Source organism: Meles meles, chromosome 1, assembly GCF_922984935.1.
Source record: "Meles meles chromosome 1, mMelMel3.1 paternal haplotype, whole genome shotgun sequence".
Lineage (NCBI taxonomy): Eukaryota > Metazoa > Chordata > Mammalia > Carnivora > Mustelidae > Meles > Meles meles.
In genome coordinates this window covers 14,691,997-14,716,190 of record NC_060066.1, presented here as the reverse complement: position 1 = coordinate 14,716,190, position 24,194 = coordinate 14,691,997, and positions in this window count along the sequence as shown.

Sequence of the window (24,194 nt, the reverse complement as noted above, 5' to 3'; positions counted from 1 at the left end):
CAGAGTGTTCTAAGCCTTCTCTATGGGCCTGACTATCCATTATGCACTCCCTCAGGACCTGCTTCCTGCCAGGACAGGGCTAGATCATCCAAAGTAATCTGGATTATGTTGTCAACTGGACTGCTTTTCTTGGAATAGGTAAAAGTCTTTCAATGTCTTGACCAAATGAATGATCCAATGACAAGCCTGATAAGAAATATCTTGGAACACATGGAACTTTCATCAAAACTGGCAAGTGCTCACTTATTATCTGTTTATTTTCAAACAAATTTCTTTGCTATGTATGACACATATCTGAGATCAAGACTTAAAAAACTGACCATCTAAAGTTGATATTCGTTTTATGGAGGACCAGTTCCATGGTCATAAAGGTGACATTTCCTTACTCTGTGCCTCTGGAGAACTTTGTTTAGACCTCTTTTTTGATACTTCATATATTCTGCCATCAGTGAGAGAGTGACATTTGAGTATATCCTCTTTAGTATTTGATGAGTTCCTCATGGATTTTATTAATCAACGACAGTCTCTAGTCTATAGAGGGGCCAATAATGAGGAAAAAACATGGACATAAACATTAGAAAAGTAATGAGAACAGCAACTTGAAGGTATTGATGAAATGTGAAACTACTTCTATTTAATAGGAGTTATTAATAACTATCCAGCTACATAATACAAAATAAATTATAGTGGGATCATTACAAGATTTCAATAAGAAACTAGTTGAGTGAACCCTTAGATTACATGCAAATTGGAAAGCTTTCAGAATACAGGTACAATTTCAATACTAAAAGCTTGGGTCACCAGAAATATGAAATTTCCCCCTTTTCCTAGACATTTAACAATCAGTTATATTCATGTGCTGAAATTCATGAAGATGCACATTTTTACAAAACAAGAAAGATTAAGATCGAAAGTGGTAGTTCTCAACTCCTAGGCAGGAGTGCTCAGCTCTGAAAATGTCCTTCTCCTTCCCACTTGAGTATAGATACCATTGAAATATAAGCACAAAAGTCAGATTAAAATGATGACTTAAGTGTTTGGGAAAATTGATTTGCTAATACTTTCCTGAGTAATACTTTCCTGAGTATTCCCCCCAAACTACAGGCTACCCCACAAGGACCATACCAGCTCAATTGTGCCTGTGGCATGGCTAAGGTATGATGAGAAGGAGCTGAAACATGTTCATTTTGTTCTCCATGATCACCAATTAGAAAAGACACTCTTCCTGAGGGAGTAGTGATGGGATGAGAAAGCCCAAGAGAGCTACGGCCAATGGAAACTTCTCACACAGAAACCGGGAAGTGGTACATAAGTATTCCCCACCAACCAAGAAGGATTCCCAAATTCTGTTTGTAGTCTGAGAACTCATTCCCCATAAAACAATGTGAAGTGTGCTAGCCCTCTGAACCTTATTCACGACCCAGTAGAAGGCTGTGTGACAGGTTCCATGGAAGCTCTGAACCCCTACTCAGTATTCCCCTTCCTGGTGGCCCCAGCGAATGTTGATAGAAATGCAAAGACAGTCATGGTTAGTAAATACATAAGTAGGTCTGGGCCTCAACAGCAAGGCACAAAAAGAATCAGGGAGCATGAAATAAAGCTGCTTAGGATTCTGCTGACTGGTCTGAGGTAGAAATGGTGCTGGTGGATTGTACACTCTTTCTGTCAGAGTCTGAGAGGCTCAAAGGGATTGTTCTGGAAAATCCCAAAGCAGTTATAAATTTATGGATACGTATACATGTATTTGTTCTGTGAATTTATGTATTTATGTAAGCATATCACACAACGTCAGTTGCTAGAGGTGTCTTCCTCATAAATTGTCCTATGTAAAGTGTGCCTCTTTAAATATCAAAACTTCTTAAATATCAAAGGTTTTACATTTTAAAACTTTCTAAGTGGATCCTTTGAATTATTAAAAGAAGCTTCTCGAGAAAAAATTAACCTTTTCTTAATTTTATCATGAACATAGATGGCTCTGGGATGAACTTGGGTTATTGAAGTATTTAGAGATAATTGCCCTTACTTGTAATGGCCTGTCCATGCTTATAATCTCTTTGTTGCCGTCAGCTATTTGACGTTTTAAAGATAAAATTTACACAGAGTGAAATACACAGACCCTAGTGCTTAATTGAGTTCTGGTAAGTATTACACCTGTGTTAGCGCCCAGTCAAGACATAGGACATTTTTATCTGTACGGAGTCCACTTCCAGTCAAGACCCACTCTCTGTAGGCAACCACTGTGCTGATTTTCATTCCACAAATCAACTTTGCCTGTTCTTGAATTTCATAAAAATAGAATCAACAGTATGTAGCCCTTTGTCTGGCTTCTTTCACTCAATGTAACATTTTTGAGATTCATCCATGCTGTTGCATATATCTGTGGTTATTTTCTGTATTGCTGATTAGTATGCCATTGGTTGAATAATTGCAATATGTTCTTCCATTTCTTTTATTGATGGATAGTTGGGTTATTTCCTTTTTTCTTATTATGAATAAGGCTACACTAGACATTTTTATAAAAATCTGGAATTCACATATGGAAAAAACACTTGGGTCCTAAATCACATGCAAAAATCAGTGTATCAATTATAAAATTAAACGTAGCAGCTAAAACCATAAGGCTTATAGGGGAAAAAAGAAATATAGACTATCTTCATGACCTTGGAGCAGGCAAAGATTTCTTAGATACAACCTAAAAAGCACTCAACATCAAATAGAACTTGATAAATTATACCTTGTGAAAAGTATTTGTTGTGAAAATAAAAGCTCATCAAAACACACGGTTTACAAATTAAGAAGTTATCGTCAATGTGTTAAAGGCACTGAAATGCACTGACAATACATTTGTCAAAGGAATTGTATCCTGAATAAATAAAGAGTTCTGCATATCAAGAATAAGAAGACACACTAGTCAAAAGTTGACCGAAGATTAGAAAAGACCCTTGAAAATAGAAGATATGTGAATGGTCAACAAATACACAAAAAAGGCTAGTGTCATTAGTTGCAAGGGAAAGACAAATCAAATAACAATGATGTATCATTTTATACCATGAGAATGCTAAAATTAAAAATACTGGCAATACTAAATGCTGGTGAGAATGTGGAGAGGATGGAGGCATGAAATGATACCATCGTCTCAAAAAAATTCTTGGAGAAATTCCATCCCTAGGTATTTACGCAAGAAAAAGGAAAACTCATGAGCTACTGTTCTTTTTTAGATGACTTTACACAGGATGATTCAAAGAGCTCCCCTTTAAAGTGGAAGACAAACAGCAGAGTCAAGGGAACTCATCATTATCTGAACACTTGGTATATGACAGTCAATGTCAAGGCAAGTTATGCATTTTTTTCCTAAAGATCTTATTTATTTATTTCAGAGAGAGAGAGAATAAGTGAGAGATAGAGCATGAGAGGGTGGAGGCTCAGAGGGAGAAGCAAACTCCCTGCTGAGCAGGGAGTCTGATGAGGGACTCCATCTTGGGATTCCAGGATCATGACCTGAGCCAAAGGCAGTCACTTAACCAATTGAACCACCCAGGTGCCCAAGTTATGCATGTTATTACAGGACATATATGGCTTTCCAAAAGTAGACAGGTAAATAAATAACAGATTAGGTTTTACAAATTATTTTATGCATTCATCAAATATTTAGTAAGTTTTTGTTGGTGTTGGCCATCATTCTGGTGCTGAACATTTTGTGTGAAAAAAAAAAATTAAAGGATTAGATTTTTGTCCTAATGGTGCTTCAGTTTTAGTGGGGATTGAGGAGCCATTAAATATCAAATCAGCATGTATTAACATATAAATAAAAAGGTAGTTCTTTTTTTTCATTTTAAACATCTTGCTTTTATTTACTTTTTAAAAAATTTTTTATTTTTTATTTTTTCATAAACATATAATGTATTTTTATCCCCAGGGGTACAAGTTTGTGAATCATCAGGCTTACACACTTCTCAGCACTCACCATAGCACATACCCTCCCCAATGTCCATAACCCCATCCCCTCTCCCAACCCCCTTGCCCCCAGCAACCCTGTTTGTTTTGTGAGGTTAAGAGTCACTTATGGCTTGTCTCCCTCCCAATTCCATCTCATTTCATTTATTCTTCTCCTATCCCCCTAACCCCCCATGTTGCGTCTCCACGTCCTCATATCAGGGAGATCTTATGATAGTTGTCTTTCTCTGATTGACTTATTTCACTAAGCATGACACCTTCTACTTCCATCCACGTCGTCACAAAGATAGTTCTTGATAGTAAGAACTACTCTGAGGACACCGAAATAAGGTAATAGGACAGAGAGTGACAGCAGGGTGGAGGTACAATAGACAGGGTATCCCTGGAAATTGAGTTTGAGGAGGTGGTGTGTGTGGGATGATACTCTGATAACGAGAAAGAATCAGGCACATGAAGGTCTGGAAAAGAGGAATCCATGTGGAAGGAACAATAAGAGCAAAGGTCCTGAGGTGAGAACTAGCTTGAAGCGTTCAAGGAGTAAATAGAGTCATGTGACTGAAGAAGGAGGATGCTCAGGAAATGAGGGTGGAAAGGTAGGAAGGGGCCAGATTGTCCATTAGATGCTATGGTAAAAAGTTCAGATTTTATTTTAAACTCAATGGGATTCCATTAGGAGTTTTTAAGATCCACTCCAGGAACATTGTTAAGACTCCCTTGATGGTAACTATAATTAGTACAGCAGGATCTGACTTGAGGACTGATTATATTGCTTCTTTAACAAAGTCAATTACACATTCATTTATTAATTTATCTGCTCAAAAAACATCACTTGAGCACTACTGTCAGCTGGATACTCTTCTCAACACAAACAATGCAATCACAAATTGCACAAGCAAAACTCCTTTGTTGCCCTTACAGAGTTTATAATCTATTTCTGTGTGTCTCTAACCTGGTTGCATAATGAGAATCACCTGGGGAAGAAAGAAAGCAAGAAAACAAGCAAGAAGGAAACTAACAGAGCCTATTAATTTTTCACTTCTCTGGATTATTTTAATGTAAGCACACCACTCTTTTCTTAGACACATGGGGGCAGCATGAAGTAGATGCACAGATTCCTAAAAAAAATTTTTTTAGCCTGTTTGCAAATAAACACTATGATGAAACTGAAGCCCAGATAAACTTTAAAGTGCAGCCCCTGTATTGGCCAGGAAGTAGCAGAGCTGAGATGTGAATCCATATCTTTCTGACTGCATAGAAATACTTCCTCCGCATGCTACAGCATGTTTTCTAAAAAAATAAAGAGTAATTCTTAAAATTACTCTTTAATTTTTATACTTAGTATCCCAATTCTTCAAGCTCTTACAAAAAGTTACAAGAAAAGATAATGTATAATTATAAGTAGAATTTTATTCTTCTATTTCAACTCTGAATTGATTATAGCAATGTCATGATTTGGAGAAACAGATGAAGAAACCAGAATAATATTCACATCTGCATAGAGTCTGGACATTAAGTTTGTTCAAGATTTGGCCCCCTCCTTTATTCAACATAATAGGAGAATTAAGATAAGATGTTGCTTTTGTGAAGAGAACTATTCCTGACATGCTCTGTAAGTCTGTGGAGGATAGCTCCATTTGGAAAAGAACATTGGCCTTATTTGAAACAAAAACAGAATTTAAAGTGAAGAGATTTTCATGATCTCTAAATCCACCTTTTTGCCTGACACCAATTTGCATAACACAGGTAACATGTCTAACATGCTTTCAGAAACAAATAGAAAAAATCAAATTTTTCTTTCAACTCCAATAGCAATTTTATATTTTGCCAAACATCAGCTAATGTGAAAGTTGAAGGAACAAGGAACAGCTGGAATTTAACCAGAGACTCCAGTGACTATTAAAATTCAATGTTAATATAAAATGTGGCCTCCAGAAGACCTACTTTGTCAGTGCATATAATTAACTCACTTGTATTGGCACAAGTAAGTGTTTTGCATATGTATGAAGAGGTTGATAAACCTTCATTAACAATCATTCAACAGCCCTTATGTCAGAAGATTCACAATGTTACTATAAGTTAGATCAGCATAAGGGCTGTCTATAGTTGTGTTCTTTTTTTTTTTTTTTCAGCGTAACAGTATTCATTGGTTTTGCACCACACCCAGTGCTCCATGCAGTACATGCCCTCCCTATTACCCACCACCTGGTTCCCCAACCTCCCACCCCCCGCCCCTTCAAAACCCTCTGGTTGTTTTTCAGAGTCCGTAGTCTCTCATAAGAGATTATAGTTGTGTTCTTGAATGAACGTTCATTTTGCTGAATGAAACAGGTCTGAAAAATATCCAGTATCTGATCATGGTGTCTCTGGATGTTGTTCCCACCCACTCCAGTCACGTGGGCAGCGCCTCATCTTGGCTCAAGTGCACTTTTCACTAGGACTCAATACTTCTTCATTGCATATGTGTACCACACCCCCCTTCACCCAACTTGAGAACTATTAATAGGTGATATTTACTTCATATACCATCTGAAAAATTGTACTAATTAAAAGAACCTCTGGTTCTTCCCCCAGAGTGGTCCTCTCTGGTGACTATCTATCTTAGCACCCTTCTTTCCTTTCCCTTCTTCATTGCAGGAAGGATGTCATTGTTCTTAGCACTCATGCCCTTGTTCTGAGCTTCTAGAACTAGTGTGAATTAGACAAGGCACCACCTCTAGAGGACATAGATCCTGATCCAGGAGGAAAGCAGCTGGGCTAAAATGGACTTGCCCCCAGACAAGGCACCCCAGTGGCTCTGAGCATATCTCCTGGGATTAAGTAAACCTATCCTCCTTAGGATGAGGTTTAGTAACCTATTGTTAGTGAGCATGTATTTTAAGGTCTATGTCTCTCTACTCTAAATTTCTGATAAAAGAAGTCACAAAACAAGGGCAAGAAGGGAGGGTTTTCTAATGTTAAAACAGCAAGGACAACAATATTTTCTCCATATCCTAACTGTTAAAATAGGCCCCTATCCCAGGAAGACCCAGATAGGAAGGAAGGGTTGATTCCCACCAGGCTGTCACCTGAGTAAGCAGAAGGCGGCTTTATTCAACCTTAAAGGTGAGACGATGAGTTTAGTGCTGAAAGTGGAGGAGAAGATGCCAGCTGCCACACCTCTTGGCTTTTTTCCTAAGTCTTTGAAACATGACCCTGAGCTGACTTGTCTAGTTTCTTTCTAAATCTATTTTATTTTAAAAAAAAACAACAAACCAGTAGTTATTAGGAATAACTTTAACTACACCCCTAAAGAGTATTACTTTTTTAAAAGATTTTCTTTATTTATTGGAGAGAGAGAGAGAGCCCAAGGGGAGGGGAGGGGCAGAAGGAAAGGAAGAAGCAGACTCCCCCCTGAACAAGGATCCTGATGCAGGGCTCAACTCCAGGACTTTGGGATCATGACCCGAACCAAAGGCAGATGCTTAACCAACTGAGCCGCCCAGGCACCCTTGTAAACAGTATTATTAGAAGCTATATGGAGTAACACAGATATGTATGGACTAGCCAGAGGATACTACCATTTCTATAAAAAAGCATCTCAAATTTGGATATATTGTATATGTAGTAGTAAAGAAAGAAGTAAGAGAAGAATGACGGATGGAATCATCATTTCTTGAATCCTAGAAGAGTTACTTTACCTCTATTCTCTCTAGGTTGCTGAAGTAAATATTCCCATGGGCTCACTTGGCTCTGCCTGGTTTGGGCCAGAAGAATTTGTCTCTGCCTTCAAGTGGGCAAGGATATTTGGAAATGGAAATCAGACAGCATGGCCAGTGATTCCTTACCTATTAACATGCCTAAAGTCTTTTTCTTTAGTGTTGACCAAATCCACTAATTTAACCAAGATGGACGTTCTTGTAGAGAATGGGGAGAATTGGAAAGAATGTGTGGTTGCTCTACTAGGTGTCTAATTGCAGATGTCCCTTCTAATCCCAACAGATGATAGGAATCACGACCTTTGCTCACCAGTAATTTTTTTCCCCAGTAGAAACCCTTAGACATCAAAATGTCTAATTATATGTGTCCATAACAGGAAGTAAAACCAGGTATGTATAGGTCCCTATTTGTTTCTGGCTAAAACCAAAGGGTAGACCTAGCTTACAACCGACCCAAAAGTCACAAGAAGCCCATGTGTTAATCAGGGTTCTCCATGGAAACAGAACCGATGGGAGATATTTGTTTGTTTCTAAATCTGTATCTGTGTTTGTATCTGTATATATCTATATATATCAATTTATTATGAGGAACTGGCTATGCCATTATGAACGCTGAGAAGTCCCACAGTCTGCCATCTGTAGACTGGAGAGCCAGGAAAGCCAGAAGTGTAATTCAGTCTGAGTCTGAAGGCCTAAGAACCAGGAGAGCCGATGGTGTAAATCTCAATCTGAGGGCACAAGATGATGAAATGATAAGAGATGATGTGCCCCAGCTCATACACTGAGGCAGGGGAAAAAGGCAAATGCCTCCTGCCTCTGCCTTTTGCTATTCAGGCCCTCAACAGATTGAATAATGACTTGATGACCACCCACACTGGGGTGGGTCATCTACTTTACTGAGTCCACTGATTCAAAGGCTAATATCTCCCAGAAACACCCTCATAGTCACACCCAGAAATAATGTTTAATCTGGACACCCCATAGTCCATTCATGTTCACATAAAAAATTAAGCATTGCATTTCCCCTTGGGTGTCAAAGGAGGCTGAGTGCAGAATTTGGACTTCTACTCCCAGTGGCAGTCACAGGACAGTACCCCTGCCTTTCCTTTGCCAGAATGGTATCGGAGGGAGTACATGAACCAGATGTTTGGAATAAGGTTCAGAGTCTCACAGCATAATATAAAAAATGTCCAGGTTTCAATTGCAAATCCCACATCATCCTAAGAACTAGGAAAATCTCCAATGGAATGAAAAAAGACGATTAACAGATGCCAATACAAAGATGACAGAAATATTGGAATAACCTGACAAAAGATTTTAAAGCAGTCCTCATAGAGAGGCTGCAATGAGAACCATAAACAAACGAGACAAATGGAGAAACAGAGTCTCCACAACAAAACAGAAAGTCTCCTCAAATAAGCAGAAGCTAGAAATAAGAACTAAACGGGAATTTTAGAACTGAAAAAACACAATAGCTAAAATTTAAAAACCTCCTTGGATGGGTTCAACAGGGAAGTGCAGAGGCGGGGAGACAAAGACCCAGTGGATTTGAAGATAGAAAAATAGAAATCACCGAATCTGAACAGAGAGAAAACAAAACAAAAAAGGGAACAGAACCTCAGGGACCTGTGGGACCATCATAAAAGACCTCACATTTCTGTCATCAGCATCACACACAGAAGAGGTTTGTCTGAAAAACTTCCCAAACTTCCCCCAAAGACAGAAGCCTTCAGTTGAAGGAGCTGAACGAATTCTTTACTAAATAGCCTGGCCCATCCCAAATCCACGAGAGACAGCACAGTATATCGGCCAAAAGCTAAAGACACAGAAAAGATCTTGAAAGATCTTGAAAGATCTTTCTGAGAGAGAAAGAGCGAAATGGCATTTTATCTCCAGGCAAAGAACCAATTCAAATGATGTCAGGATTCTCATCATGAACTGTGGGGTCAAAGGAAGAGCGCAATTGAGCGCCCCCTATAGTAGATGCAAAATAAACACATGAATGCTCTGAAAGGTTGGTGGGGAAGAAGGCAGGCTGGCTAGAAACTACAAAACTGACAGAAAAGGAAATAGAGGAAATCTTCAGGATTGAGAGCCAGGTAAAGAAAAGGAAAATTGGAAAATAAAAAAGAAAATTGGTAAATAAAATTTGATCAAACTTAGAATTTTCTTCTCTGTGAAGGACCCTGTCAAGAAGATGGAAAGACAAGCTACGCCGTGGCAGAATTTCTTGCCAGCCACACATCCAACAAAGGAGTAGTATCTCAAATCTATAAAGAGCTCTCAAAATCAGAAGTCAAAAAATAATAAAATAAATATAAATAAATAAAATAAAAGACATAAAGAGATATTTCACCAAATACATAGAGTTGACCAAAAAAAAAAAAAAAGCAAAAAACATGTAAAAGATATCCAAACATCATCAAGGAAATGCAAATTAAAACCATGAGGAAAGGTAACATACACCTATCAGAATGTCTAAAATAAAATTTCTGGGCAGGATGTAGCCAAACCAAATCATTAATACACTCCTGGTGAAAATGTAAAGTGGTACAATCCCTCTGGAAAACAGTCAGGAACTTTCTTTAGAAAACAAACACACAACTACCATACAATCCAACAATTACATTTTGGGGCATTTATGCCAGAGAAATGATGACTGCTGTTCATGCATAAACCTACACACACAAATATAGCAGCTTTATTTGTAATAGCCCAAACCTAGAAATGACCCAGATGTCCATGAACAGCTGAATGGTTGAATAAGCTCTGGTACCTCCATATCGTGGAATCCTATTCTGCAATAAGAACGAACCTACTCTTGATACAAACAAAAATCTGGATCTATCTCCAGAGAAATACGTAAGTGAGAAGAAACAATCCCATAAGGTTGCACGCTGTGTAATCCCATGTATATATTATTGAAGTGATATATTATTAGGTAAAGAAAGCAAATGGAGAAAAACATGCATGGTATATCACCATTTCTCTTAGAAAGGAGGAGGGGATGCACATATAATAGATTTCTTTCTCTTTTTTTAAAGATTTTATTTATTTGACACAGAGAGAGAGAGAGAAGCCCAAGCAGGGAGAGTGGCAGAGGGAGAGGGAGAAGTGGGCTCTGCGCTGAGCAGGGAGCCTGATGTCGACCCTGGGATCATGACCTGAGCTGAAGGCATATGCTTAACCGACTGAGCCACCCAGGCACCCCTCTTTTCATTTTTTTTTTAAGAAAAAAATTGTTTCTTGAATTCCACATATGAGTGAGATCATATGATAATTGTCTTTCTCTGATTGACTTATTTTGCAAAACAGAGGACATAGGGGAAGAAAGGGGAAAATTAAAACAAGACGAAATCAGAGAAGGAGACAAACCTTAAGAGACTCTTAATCATAGGAAACAAACTGAGAGGGTGGGGGAATGGGATTCTTGGGCGATGGGCAGTAAGGAGGGCACTTACATAATGAGCACTGGGCGTTATTTAAGACTGATGAATCACTGAACTCTGCCTCTGAAACCAATAATACATTATATGTTAATTAATTGAATTTAAATTAAAAAACAAAAAAAGAAAAAAAAAAAGTAAAGCAAAAACTGAGCCACCCAGGAGTCCCTTAAAAACTTTTAAGATAATAAAATTTGAACATCAGCTTGTTTTTTAATATAAAGAAAATTCCTTTGGTTTTTGTCCAAATATAATAACGATACAGGATTTTATTTTTTAAAAAAGATTTTATTTTTATATTTGACAGAGATAGAGATCACAAGTAGACAGAGAGGCAGGCAGAGAGAGAGAGGGAGAAGCAGAGAGCCCGATGTGCAGAGAGCCCGATGCGGGACTCGATCCCAGAACCCCAAAATCATGACCTGAGTGGAAGGCAGAGGCTTACCCCACTGAGCCACCCAAGCACCCTAGGATTTTATTTTTAAAAAGAATCTTTTACTCTAAAGGAAAATATTGAAAAAATTATGAATAAAATAATATAATTGGGCTTTGTCTGAAATAATTGGGGAAAATAATTGAAATAATAATTGGGGAGAGAACTGCATGAGGATACAGGTACCATAGGTTTGACTGTAAATGGATATCTGGTAGAGCTGGGTGCTGGGTGTAAGGGAGTTTATTAAACTGGTCTCCGGGATTTGTATATGCTTGAAAATTTTCATAATAAAAGAATTTGTAGGGGTCCTTGGATGATTCAGTTGATTAAGCATTTGCCTTTGGCTCAGGTCATGATCTCAGGGTCCTGGGATCAAGCCCCAGATTGGGCTTCCTGTTCAGTGGGGTGTCTGCTTCTTCCTCTCTCCCCTCCCTTCCCCCAAGTTGGTGTGCACTCTCTCTCAAATGAATAAATAAAAATCTTAAGTAAATAAATAAAATAAAAGTTTGTACAGAGTCATTCAGGATGAGTATAGTGCCTGCTATGTGTTTGAAGACTAAGGGACAAGCAACCCAAGATCACTGGGGTCAAAGGAGGAGGGCGGATTTTCAAGACAGTAGAAAAGTAATGGTCATTCTAAATAGTAATAAAAGTGAGCAACAATGAATGAAAAATAAAAATGAAGCAATAAATAAAAGTAAATAAATAAAATAAAATGAATAAACTCCAGAAACAGGTAATAACATGAATGACCCTCACCAAACGATACATACAATATGATTTCATTTAGGTAGAGCTCAAAAGAGACCCAATTAATCTATATTTTTTTAGAATGTATATAAAAGTGGTAACATGATTAAAAAAAAAAAAAAAGCAAGGCATAGGATCATACCAAATGTCAGAATACTGGGCTCTGTCCATGGGGGAAGATGGGCATGCATGACCGATCAGGGGGACAGAGGTCTTCCTGGGTTCTGGCAACCATGTTATTCTTGGCCTGTGTGGTATGTCCTATGTGTTCACTATATAGTAATTATTTAAACTGTCCATATATTTTCTGCATCTTTTAAATGATACAACTTACCTTGCAATTTTAAAAAGAGGTTTAAAGGAGGGGCACCTGGCTGGCTCACAGGTTAAAGCCTCTGCCTTCGGCTCAGGTCATGATCCCAGGGTTCTGGGATCAAGCCCCGTATCGGGCTCTCTGCTCAGCAGGGAGCCTGCTTCCTCCTCTCTCTCTACCTGCCTCTCTGCCTACTTGTGATCTCTGTCTGTCAAATAAATAAATAAAATCTTAAAAAAAAAAAAGAGGCTTAAAGGAAAAAAGCACAGTGATCTGTGAGCAGCATCTGGGAAGGAGGAGGAAGGCCCAGCCTTCCATGGGGTTAGACTCAAACTAATCCTCAGATACTGTGCCGAGGTGAAGGAGGGGGGCTGCCTCTCTTACAGAGGGCCACAGAGTGACTGAGTGAGCAGCATCCCACAGAAGAGTGGGTGGGGACATTCTGTGAAATATGGCAATGTGGAGAAGTATGTGCCTTTACAGTGATGAATCCAGAGGAAGTGACCTTAGTCCAGGAGGATGCACTGGGTTTTTGTCTGGGATATCAGAAAGGATGGGGCAGAGGGAGTTGAGTCGAAGCAACACACCTTAGAATTCTGAATGGAACTCAGAAATAGTTATTCAGTGTCCAAAGTGGCACAGGACTCAGGTTCTGCTGGGTCGAATTTGTACCAGCAACTCCATCCTGCTCAGGCGGTGAGCTACCGGCTGAGGCCACGGTGGCCAGGCGGCCTGATGGGCATCAGTCCACTCCCATCAGTGTTCATCTTTTTCCTCTATTGGCTATAAGACTGTGTCTGCTGTGAGCACTGTTATCTCCAGAGCCCAGCACAGTGCCCAACCCTTGCTGAATGAACAAAAGAACAAATGAAGTATTTGTAGAAGCTAAAGCTAGAAGAGCTACAGAAAGGACCTGGAGTCCGCAATGGGACAGATTCCTTAATAAGCAACATTCAATATCAAAACTGTTTTCTGTGACCAGCCGGATCTTTCATTCCACAAGATCCTCTGCATTTTTGCAGAACCCAGATTTAGCCAGCCAGGGTTAAGACAGTGCGGGGAAGGAAGTGAAAAGCAGGCTCTCTTTCCTTTAGTAAGTGCACGTGCTACTTTTTTTTTTTTTTTCAGGTACAGCACTGTTTTGAGATAATTCCTAAGTAAGAGCTCTGTGGGGAAGAAGAGCGAATGGTTGTTTAAGACAGTTGCAGAGCTGCTGAGAGGGCGTGAAGGAAAAGCCACAGATCGAACCAGGTTGGAAAGCAGCAGAAACAGATCAATGAAGGAGCCTGGGCTGCTTCATATCTCAGACAGCTGGAGTGGCACAGAAAGAGCAGGCTTCCAGACAGGGAACATTGGAAAGGGAGCGGGGAAGGAGGCATGTGAGGGACAGCCAGCATGGTGATATGACTAGTAGTGAACACCCCAGCCCCTATGGGGGCGAGCCTGCTGCTGGCTCTTCCTGACCAGTGTCCTTGCCTCTGGCTTCTCCCTGATCCCGCTAGTAAGCCCCGCCCTGCTGTGGGTTAGCATCAAAATCAAGGAGCCTGTGTTCCCCTCCAAGCTTTAGAGGAATGCTGTCCAGTGGAAACATGATGCAAGCACATACGTTATTTTAGATTTTATAATAGCCACACAAGCGTAGCAAAACAGAAACAGGTCACACTGATTTTGATGATACATTTGCTTTAACCAAATGTATCCAAACTATTTTCATTTCTGCATGTAGTCAATATAAAAGATATCAATGAGATCTTCATGTTCATACCGAGTCAGTGAAATCCTCTGTGTATTTACATCGACAGCACACTGCCAGCAGACAGTGTGGCCCCATGTCAAGTGCTTCATGAGCGCATGAAGTGAGTGGTGACCGCATAAGACAAGGCAGGGCTACTGTGTGACCCTGAGCAAGTCAATTTACCTTTCAAGCCTCGGTTAGTTTCCTCTGTGAAGTGGGGGTTAGGCTTAGAGGATTTTTAAAAAGATGTTGTCTATCTATTTAAGAGAGAGAGAGAGAGAGAGCATGCACACACAAGCAGGGGGAGGAGGAAGAGCAGAGGGAGAAGGACAAGCAGACTCCGCACCGAGGTGGAGCCCGATGTAAGTCTCCATCTCAAATCCCTGAGCTCATGACCTGAGCCAAAACTGACTTAATTGACTGAGCCACTCAGGTGTCCCCAGGCACCCCCAGGCTTAGAGGATTTCTAAGCTACCTTTAATACATTAGGGACACATTTCTGGCAAAGTAAAGCTCTATTTCATAGCAAGAGATCCGCCTCCCATTCTGTCCAGCTGGTTTGGAGATGGGCAGCGGAGGCCGATAATCCCAAAGAGCGACACAGATCTATTTGGATGACAAGGCAGTAGGCAGAGGGGACAGCCCCTGCAACATGGCCATTGTCTCACTATCGACCAGCAGGCATAAATGCGAATCTGGTGCTAGACATGTCAAGTTTGTGACCACCTGTCCCTAAGGGTTCTTTTGTGGTGTCCTCTATCTGCAGAGTTGAGAAAAGGGACATTAACTTACACAGACCACTCAACTGCCAGAAACAATGAGGACATCAAAGGCAGAACTTTTGTAAGCAGGAAGACTAAAGACCTCAAGGCTCCAACTGCTTGAATAAATTTCTTAAGGGAATTTAACTAGTAGATCTTCTGGAATGTACACTGCTAGAGGTCACACATCAGCTGCCCAAGTGACAAAGGGGAGAGTTCTGCCTTCTAGTGAAACTATTCCCCAGAAGATGCTCTCCACTGCCAAATTCTGCAAAGATAAATGCATGTTATAGTCATGCAGCCAGCTTGTTGTGGAATTATCTGGAAGCTGTCCAAGTTGGACAGAATCCTGCCTCATCTATACTCTGACTAGCTATCTCCCTCCCTGAGTGCATTACCCCCCAGCCTCTTACCTGCCTGACTTGGAACCTGTTCCCTGCCCGCAGCCACCACACACAAGGGCAGCACTAAATTGAATGCTCCCCTGTCCTTCCCCACATGGCAGACCCATCTCAATACTCAGCTCACAGACCACATACTATTTTCTCCAGGAAGCATGTTCTCAGTCTACCAGGCAGAGTAAGCGTGACTTCTGTGCTTCCACAGCTATTTGCAGGATGTCGGTGATGCACCAAACTCTCCCAGGTGTGGAAATGAACAGACCTGAGTTCAGATCCTGCCTCTGCCATTTGCAAGCTTTGTTCCCTCGAGCCAGTAACTTTCCTTTTTGCAGATTTCTTATAAGTAAGATGGGAAGCGAGGTAGCTACCTAAGAACACTGTCATGTTCTTTTAGTTCATCATCACGGGATGCCCCTAGATAGTGTATATTAAAAACTAACAACACTGGGAGCACCAGATGTTTATGCATCAGCCCATTCAAAAGACATTTACTGGGCCTCCCCTAAGCGCAGGCACTCTTTTGGATTCAGAGAAGAAAGTCAGGTAAACAAATGACTCAGTCCCTGCCCAGAGCAGCTTATTATCTCAATAAACAAAGCCTCAGTCTTTGATGCTGCAAGATAAGTTCTGTTCCCCTTGTTCTACTCTGGAAGGAGAGCTGTCTGCCACCAGTGACTGCCTTTGGTAACTGGATACCTGCTGTCTGGCTGAAAACAGGGGACTGTTAGGAAGTAAACAAGCCAGAGCTATTTTCAGTACACCAGGCCTCCATGGGAGTCCACCCAGGACCAACAAAAGTTTAACACCATCTAAAAGATGCCCTGCCCCACCTTCCTTAGATGCACCGCCCATTTCAGAGAAGGCTTTGACCCATCTAGGGACTGGGAGCAGGGCCAGCAGCGGGATGAAGGATGATTGTGACAGAACCCAGAACCCATAGGTCCGGTCTTCTGTTAACAGAGAAGAGAGGGTGCAGGGTTCATTCTGACTTTGCCATGTCTCTCTCAGGAAGACTTAGATTTGGGAAGACAAAATTAATTTGTTTCTTCTCCAAGAAAGGAGGTGTCATGGAGAGAAGAGTGGCTATCCCTCTGGTGTACAAGGTGTCCGGGGACACCCAGAGGGCTGAGGAGGGATAGGCAAGGGCTGAGCCAGGGGTTGGGTCTGGGGGCAAAGAGGTAAGAGTGAGGCCAGTCCTGATAGCGAGGTGGATATAGAGCCCCAGGTCAGTGGCTCCGGGATTAGTAAATTCCTCCGTGATCTCAGACTCAGGTCAACAAAAGTCCTCCAGACCCCTCTTACTGTAGAGAGGGGACTGCACAGTGCCAAGTGAGAATCAGCTCGGGAAGTCATGACACCTGCAGAGGACAAGACCGGAAGGCATGGCTAGTGCTGAGAGCAGGTGGCTAATACGGCAAAGCAAGTCCAAGCTGCAAAACAGAGTCCGGGGTTGTGGTGCAGAGGGGCTGCTTTCAAACTCCTGCCCAGAGCTTGGGAAATCCCCCGGGGCCTTCTCCTCTTGGGGGACTCCATCTGCCTGGGGAGCAGGGGGTGTGTGTGTTGGGGGGGTGACAGTTGCCCTCTGGTGCTTAAGTAAGCAGCTGATCTGGTCACAGTGCAAGCGGAGGGGAGTGCTTCCTAAGCAAGTTACAGATTGGGATTGGGAGAGCTCAATGATCCTTGCTACCTTCATTATTGCTAAGAAGTTTTCTCTTGTTGGGAAAGATATCTAGGTGCAAACGTGGGCATTGAAGACAGAGAAGATGAGAGAGGGAGAGGCAGAGAGAAGAAATATCTGGCAGCTCTAATTCGAAACAAAACAAAACAAGTCATTTACACAAGGACCCAAGCCTCCATTAGCCGCACAACTGCCCTAAACAGAATAACAAGGGGTGACAGGTAGTGGCATTTATGCAGATGAATGGGAGACAGAAGTCCCCACCAGCATTCGGACGACCAGGTCATTAAAAAGATAGGGAGAAAATGCAGCTGCTTCTGCACAAACCTAGCGAAAATCCCAAACAGGGAATGAGCAGTGGAATGGGTGAGTAGGAGTGGCCCACAGCCCCAGCAGTTTCCTCGGTCAAGGTCACCCTGAGGACTCTGGGAGCTGCCACTCCACCACACCTCTGGGCAGACAGGAAAGAAAAGTGACTGTGAATTAGAAGCTCAGCGGGCAGATCTCAGACCTGCCCGCAGGCATGGTCTCAGGACATCTTTAACACCCTATTTGCCAGAACGTGAATTGTTCTTTCTCTTCTGAGCCTGGGTAGTCTGGCTCTACTTTTGCATTCTGCTTTCTGTCTGTGATTCTCTCTTCAAACCCTGAGATCCTCCTCAGGTAAGGGCTTTGTTTTATTCAGCCTCAATTTCTTCCTCCCAGAGCCTGCTTGGTACAGAACAAATGGGAGGAAGGATAGAGCGAGTGAGGGAAGAGGAAGTCGGCTGAGAGGCAGCAGGGAACGCTGGGAACAACTCTCTCTTTAAATTAAATTAGGGATCAGGTGCCCTGAGCTCTCAATTCAGACTGCACAGTGGTAATTCCTGGCCAGACTAGCTGTGTGGTCTTTGGCAAGCTTCTCGTCTTCCGTGTGCCTCAGTTTCCTTGCGAATAAATAAGGGATTGTAATTGCATCCATTTCCTAGGGCTGTCACAAGCTCTAAATGACACTATGCACATAAACAGCTAATTGCAGTGCCTGGCACTTACAGCTACACACCAAATATTAGCAATTATTGCTGTGTAAAATGAAGTCATTAAAATAAAGCTGGTGTGGTTGAATCAAGCTGGGAGACACACAGCCCCATATGCTCTACCTTCCTCCCTTGTCGCACGATGCTGGAGAGAGCCCTTGTGCTCCCCTTGGCTACTAGAGATCTGCAGAAAGCAGTGAGTGTCACCACAGAAGGGACTCAAGCATGGACATCAGACATGGGTTTTAAGCCCGGATTCCTGATTTGGAAGAAAGGAAAGTTACTGCATTTCTCTGGGTTGCAGTCCTCAGCTGCAATTTAGGGATGAGATCCGCCTACCTGACAGCCATGAGGATGAAATGAGAGAAAGAATGCGGAGCATTTAGAGCAGTTCTGGACTTGTAAGGGCTCCAGAATTCACCTGCCTCCACGCTAAACACTCCCTCTATGGGTGTGCGGTCATTCATAATTATTTTCCAAGTGAGCAAAGAAAGCCCCTTACTTACACAGCCACAGAGGAATTTGACAACATCCTGCCCCATTTGGACATGTGAAGTGGTCCTTTCCCGTGTTTGATGGACAGTAGTAAGTACCCGGGATCTCCTGCAGCCAGACCTGTCAGCCCACTGCCAACACTGGGGACAGATTACAGCCTGACCAAACTGCCCCTTCCAGAGGACACATCTTCAGCAGACAGCAGAAAAGGAAAACAAAAGAAAAAAAATGCAAATCAGGAAATAGACGGCTTTTGAAATGACTTTTTCAGTTGTCAGACTAGGGTCTCCCAGACAGCTGGTAACTCTGAGCAAATATGAACAAAGGAAAAACCCACAAATTCCCACCACAAGTTCCATAAGTGACTCAAGAATGACAGCTATCTCATTTCAAGTAAGATGGCAACCTGTTGCATAAAGAAAGAAAATTTCCAAACATATGTGGCAGTGCGATTTTTGGCTCCAAGAGGGAAAGAAGAAAAGAGCATTCCTTAGACAGGAAACCAAAGATTCCTGACTACTCTGTCCTCCCACTTTCCTCCTTCCTTCCAAAACCAGAGCTTGAAGCTAAATTTTAAAAAGGAAATACAGAAATAGAGGAATTAAGGGAATGGAGAATATTATCTTTAATTCACTGATTCCTTCAACAGACTGTTTTCCTCCTTTTTGCTAATTAACTTTGTAACGTGGAACATGTCTAACATGTATAAAAATAAAATAGCCCAATGAATTTATCAACCACTTTCAACAATTATCCAATCTTATTCTAGTTCTTCCTCCATTCACTTCCCTGTCTCCTACATTATTTTTAAGGAAAATATCAGACATCATATCATTAAATCCATAACATTTCAACCCAGCTATACAGTGAGCATGTTCTAGGTATGCTTACCCTGGCTGGGCAAAAATAGATAAGGAAGACTCCTTGGCCTACAAAGATCGAAGGGGGATGCACGTCTTTGGAAACCTGCAAGGCTGAGGCATTTATTTGTATAACAAGTGTTGTCGAGTATGACCAATGCCAGGCACAGTTCTCAATGCTTTATGGTATTAATCTATTTAAATGTAGTCCTCCAAACTTCCCAGCAAGGTCGGTGATATCATCTTTCTCATTGTACCAGTGAGAAAGCTGAGGCACAGAGTGGTTCAGTATTTCTGTCCGAGGTCAACCAGCTAGTAAACGGAGGAGAGGAGGAGCATGAGTTGCTCAGAGAGCACAGTGAAGGAGACACGACATTCTCTCTGGGGCCACTGAGGAGTGAGCAGAAGCTCCCCATGCAGACATGCAAAGGGCAGAGCATGAGCAAAGGTGCAGAAGGGCTCCACATCCAGGAATCAAGGAGTTTTGGAATGGTTGGAAGTGGACCTAGAATGGCACGGGAGGGATTGTGGGCACTATGCTGAGCAGTGTGGACAGGCAGTGGGCTCCGGACAGCCAGCAAAGACTATGCAGGCGAAGGATGAGATCAAATCATATTAGAAAGATAACTCCGGGGCACCTGGGTGGCTCAGTGGGCTAAAGCCTCTGCCTTCAGCTCAGGTCATGATCCCAGGGTCCTGGGATCGAGCCCTGCATCGGGCTCTCTGCTCTGCGGGGAGCCTGCTTCCCTCTTACTCTCTCTGCCTGACTCTCTGCCTACTTGTGATCGCTGTCAAATAAATAAACAAAATATTAAAAAAAAAAAAAGAAAGAAAGATAACTCCGGAAACGGCATGGAGGACTGAATGTTAAGTGGGAGAAATGGAACGCCTAGACGTGTCCAGGTAAGTCGGGAGGTGATCAAGCCCGAACCAGAGCCGTGCAAGTGGGAATGGAAGGGAGAATACAGAAATAGGAGCCAAGGGACATGATGATAACTGGGACTTCCATTTCTCAGAATGTTGACAGAAGCCCAAAGCCCAGAACAATAAGAGCAAAGACCTCAAATGCTGAAATTGATGCTGGGCACATCAACAGAGAAGCCGAGAAGGGGCTTCCTGATACCTTCCTGAGCCTTTTAGCCTTTCCCCAGCTCTACTGTCTGGATAAGAGCAGCCTAAAGATTCCTCCAGGAGAGATTTCTTTGCAGAACACTGTTGCCAGTGGAGGGGAGGAGGGCTCTCTCCTCTCAAGCCAAGAGAGGGAACTCGGCAGTCCTCAGGATCACCGAGGGACCAGAGTAGTGGAGAAATTCTTGGGAGGACAAGACAGTCCTCCCGAGAGCAGGGTGGGACAGAATTAGGTGCCTGGCTTACTCTGATGGGGGGTGCTTGTGGGAGCTGCCCGCCAAGCCAGATGCTGCAGCAGGAAAGGCCTGGAACTTCTGAGTTCATAGGCAAAGGTGTCATATGTGTGTCCATGGGGAAGAGACAGGCCGTCTGGGCTGCTACTTCCCAGCAGGAAGAGGCTGGTCTCCTGTGGCTGGCCTGCTTGAGAGGTAGAACTGTAGCATATCCTGAGAGGTGGTGAGAGACGGACCATGAAGAAGAGGCACAGCTTGAAAGCACCTTGGAAGGGATGAAGAATCCACACAGCAGACCCGACCATTCTCTGACGAAAGCCTGGCGTGTGAGGTTGGCCCTGCCTGGCATTGGCTGGTGTCTGGGAACGCAGAGCATCTCCCCCATTCTCAGAAGTGATGACAGTCTGGCTCTCGAGGCCTACACTGATTGTGTAAACAGCATGGTTGATGCCAAACACCTGCTTTCCTTCTGGGAGTCTGGAATTTTGGTATGTACCAGGGAGAGGGACCTGCGGATCAGCCCCTAGTATAGACTCTGGGCACATGGTGCCCAGGGAGCTCGTTGTCGCAACTCCTTGCTGGAGAATTAAGCATGTCCTGGTGTGACCCCACTGGCAGGGACCTTTGGAAACTCACCCCCAGTTTGCCTGTCTTAGCTCCATGTGTCTTTTCCCTTGCCGATCTTGTTCTGTATACTTCCGCTGTGATGAATGATCGCGAAGAGTACTACTATATGCTGAGTCTGTTCAGTCTTCCTAGTGATTCCTCCGACCTAGCCGTGCTGCCAAACAACCCACCATCACTCCCAAGAGAAGCGATGCCAGCATTTGGGTGTCTGCCAGACAAGAGGGCGCAGATGTCAGATAGGATAACACGGATCATGTAGACCATTTTTAGATTTTAATTTCTCATTTTTCTCCTTGAGCACATCCTGGGGAGAGCAGAAGCAGCGAGGGGTGTGTGGGAGGAGGGGAGAAAGAGCAAATGACAAAAAGAGAAGCAAATGAGCAAGTAGGATGAAAAGAGCACACCCCCCTCCCACTTCGCGGAGTCTGACCTGAGGGGAGGAGGGGGAGAGCTGACGGCAGGACGGGGGCTTGGAAGCCATGGGGTAGGCAAACGTACTGAACTGAGCTAGAGATTAAGTTGTGATTTTTTTTAATATCAAGCATAACTACAAGTAACTAGGAAGAGGTTAGAAAAGCCATGTGATCTCCCTGAAATGTTGCCAAGGATGGGAATGAAGATCCAGAGTATGTGCCTGAGGATGGTGTGGGAGCAGAATCAGTCTATTTCTGGATTGGATTTTATCCTCTCAATAATACTGAAACCCACTTTCTAAACGCAAGCAAAACCATAAAACAATACAAGGCATACAGGTAAGCGTGTTCATCTACAGTTAAAAGAACACTGGCTTTAAATTCTAGTGCGGCTCTTTTTTTTTTTTTTAAGATTTTATTTATTTATTTATTTGACACAGAGAGAGACAGTGAGAGAGGGAACACAAGCAGGGCAGTGGGAGAGGGAGAAGCAGGCTTCCCTCTCGATTTTTGTCAACCTCACACGTGGGTCACTAGGAGAAGAAATGAGAGAAGACATAACGAGTGCCTGGTAGTTTGGGGACACACAACAATAGGACGTTACTCCTACGGGCCAGCCACCCTCTTCCACCTTCTTTGGAGTATTGTGAAATGTTTGGAAGAAGAGTGACTTTGTGGGGTTGGGTTTTTATGATCTTTATTTGCAGGAGTGAGCATGTGCCCAAGTCTGCCTCATGGGTAGTTGGTGAAGCTGGGATGCGGACCCAAAAGGCGTGATCCCTCTACTACCTCTCACAAGTGGGCCCAGCACCCACTGTCTCCACCCCCACTATGAACGTCACTCACCGTCTCTGCCATCACATATCACTGGGCCATCACATTGTTCAAAGGGGATTTGGCTGTGTTTCCTTCCCTACTAACATCACTCTGATGATGCATTGAATTTTATTTTCTCCGTAAGAATAGACATCTCCACATCTTTCCAAAGTGCATCCTGATCCGTGCCCTGGACAGTGCAGAGATGTCTGACATTCAAAGCCTGGAAAATACTGGAGTTAAATAAAGCAAGTAGATGAAGTTCTTCCTTAAGGGAAGGTAACATTGCAACCAGCCGCTACAGCTGGAGGATGTCTCTGGGAACCGGAGGACCCAGAGGCCAACTCTTCAGCTGTGAACTCAAGAGAGCCTGCTTCTGCTAGAAACTGCCAGTGGGTCCTTCTGCCAACGAGAGCTTAAAACCCTCCCAGTGCACAGTTTTTGGGTTTCCTGCTTACCTTTTCCCTTGCATATTTAGTCTTGATGGGAGAGAGAATGGGAAAGGGGTAGAAACATGCATATTTTGCAAATATGTTTTAAAGCAAACTTTATGCCTCTCTGACTTTCATTTTCCTTTTCTGAGAATGAGGAAGACAGAGGAGATGGGTGGTTCTCAACCTCACTGCAACTGGGATCATCCAGGAACTTTTTAAAAATACACATGCCCGGGGGCATCTGGGTGGCTCAGGGGGTTAAGTCTCTGCCTTTGGCTCAGGTCATGATCTCAGGGTCCTGGGATTGAGCCCCACCTGGGGCTTTCTGCTCAGTGGGGAGCCGGCTTCTCCCTCTCCCTCTGCCTGCCTCTCTGCCTTCTTAATGTGATCTCTCTCTCTTCATCAAATAGATAAATAAAATCTTTTTTTTAAGATTTTATTCATTTATTTGACAGACAGACACCACAAGTAGGCAAAGAGGCAGGCAGAGAGAGAGGAGGAAGCAGGTTCCCCTCTGAGCAGAGAGCCCGATATGGGGCTCGATCCTAGGACCCTGGGACCACGACCCGAGCCGAAGGCAGAGGCTTTAACTCACTGAGCCACCCAGGCGCCCCAATAAATAAAATCTTTAAAAAAAATACAGATGTCCGGGATGTCTCCTCACCAATTAAGTCAGGATGTCTGGAGGTGGGTCCGGAGTATGGGTGTTCTCCAGACGCTCCCCAGGTAATTAGGATCGGAAGCGCCCACTGAGCTACATGACGCTTGTTATACCCACCTCTAGTATTCCTTTGATGATCCCTTAATTAAATAAAGAGTGGCCATAAAGCAGTGGGATGGCTTCCCAAACCTCTCATGAAAAGCCATCTGAATGCCAATCTTTCTCTTTGTGTAGTTGATGGAATCCAGAGCAGTCTGTGGACAGACCAATTTGTAGCATGGTTTTAGAAATTTCCAGTGCTACACATCTGGGAGATAATGATGAAATCTTAAACCAAAGAAG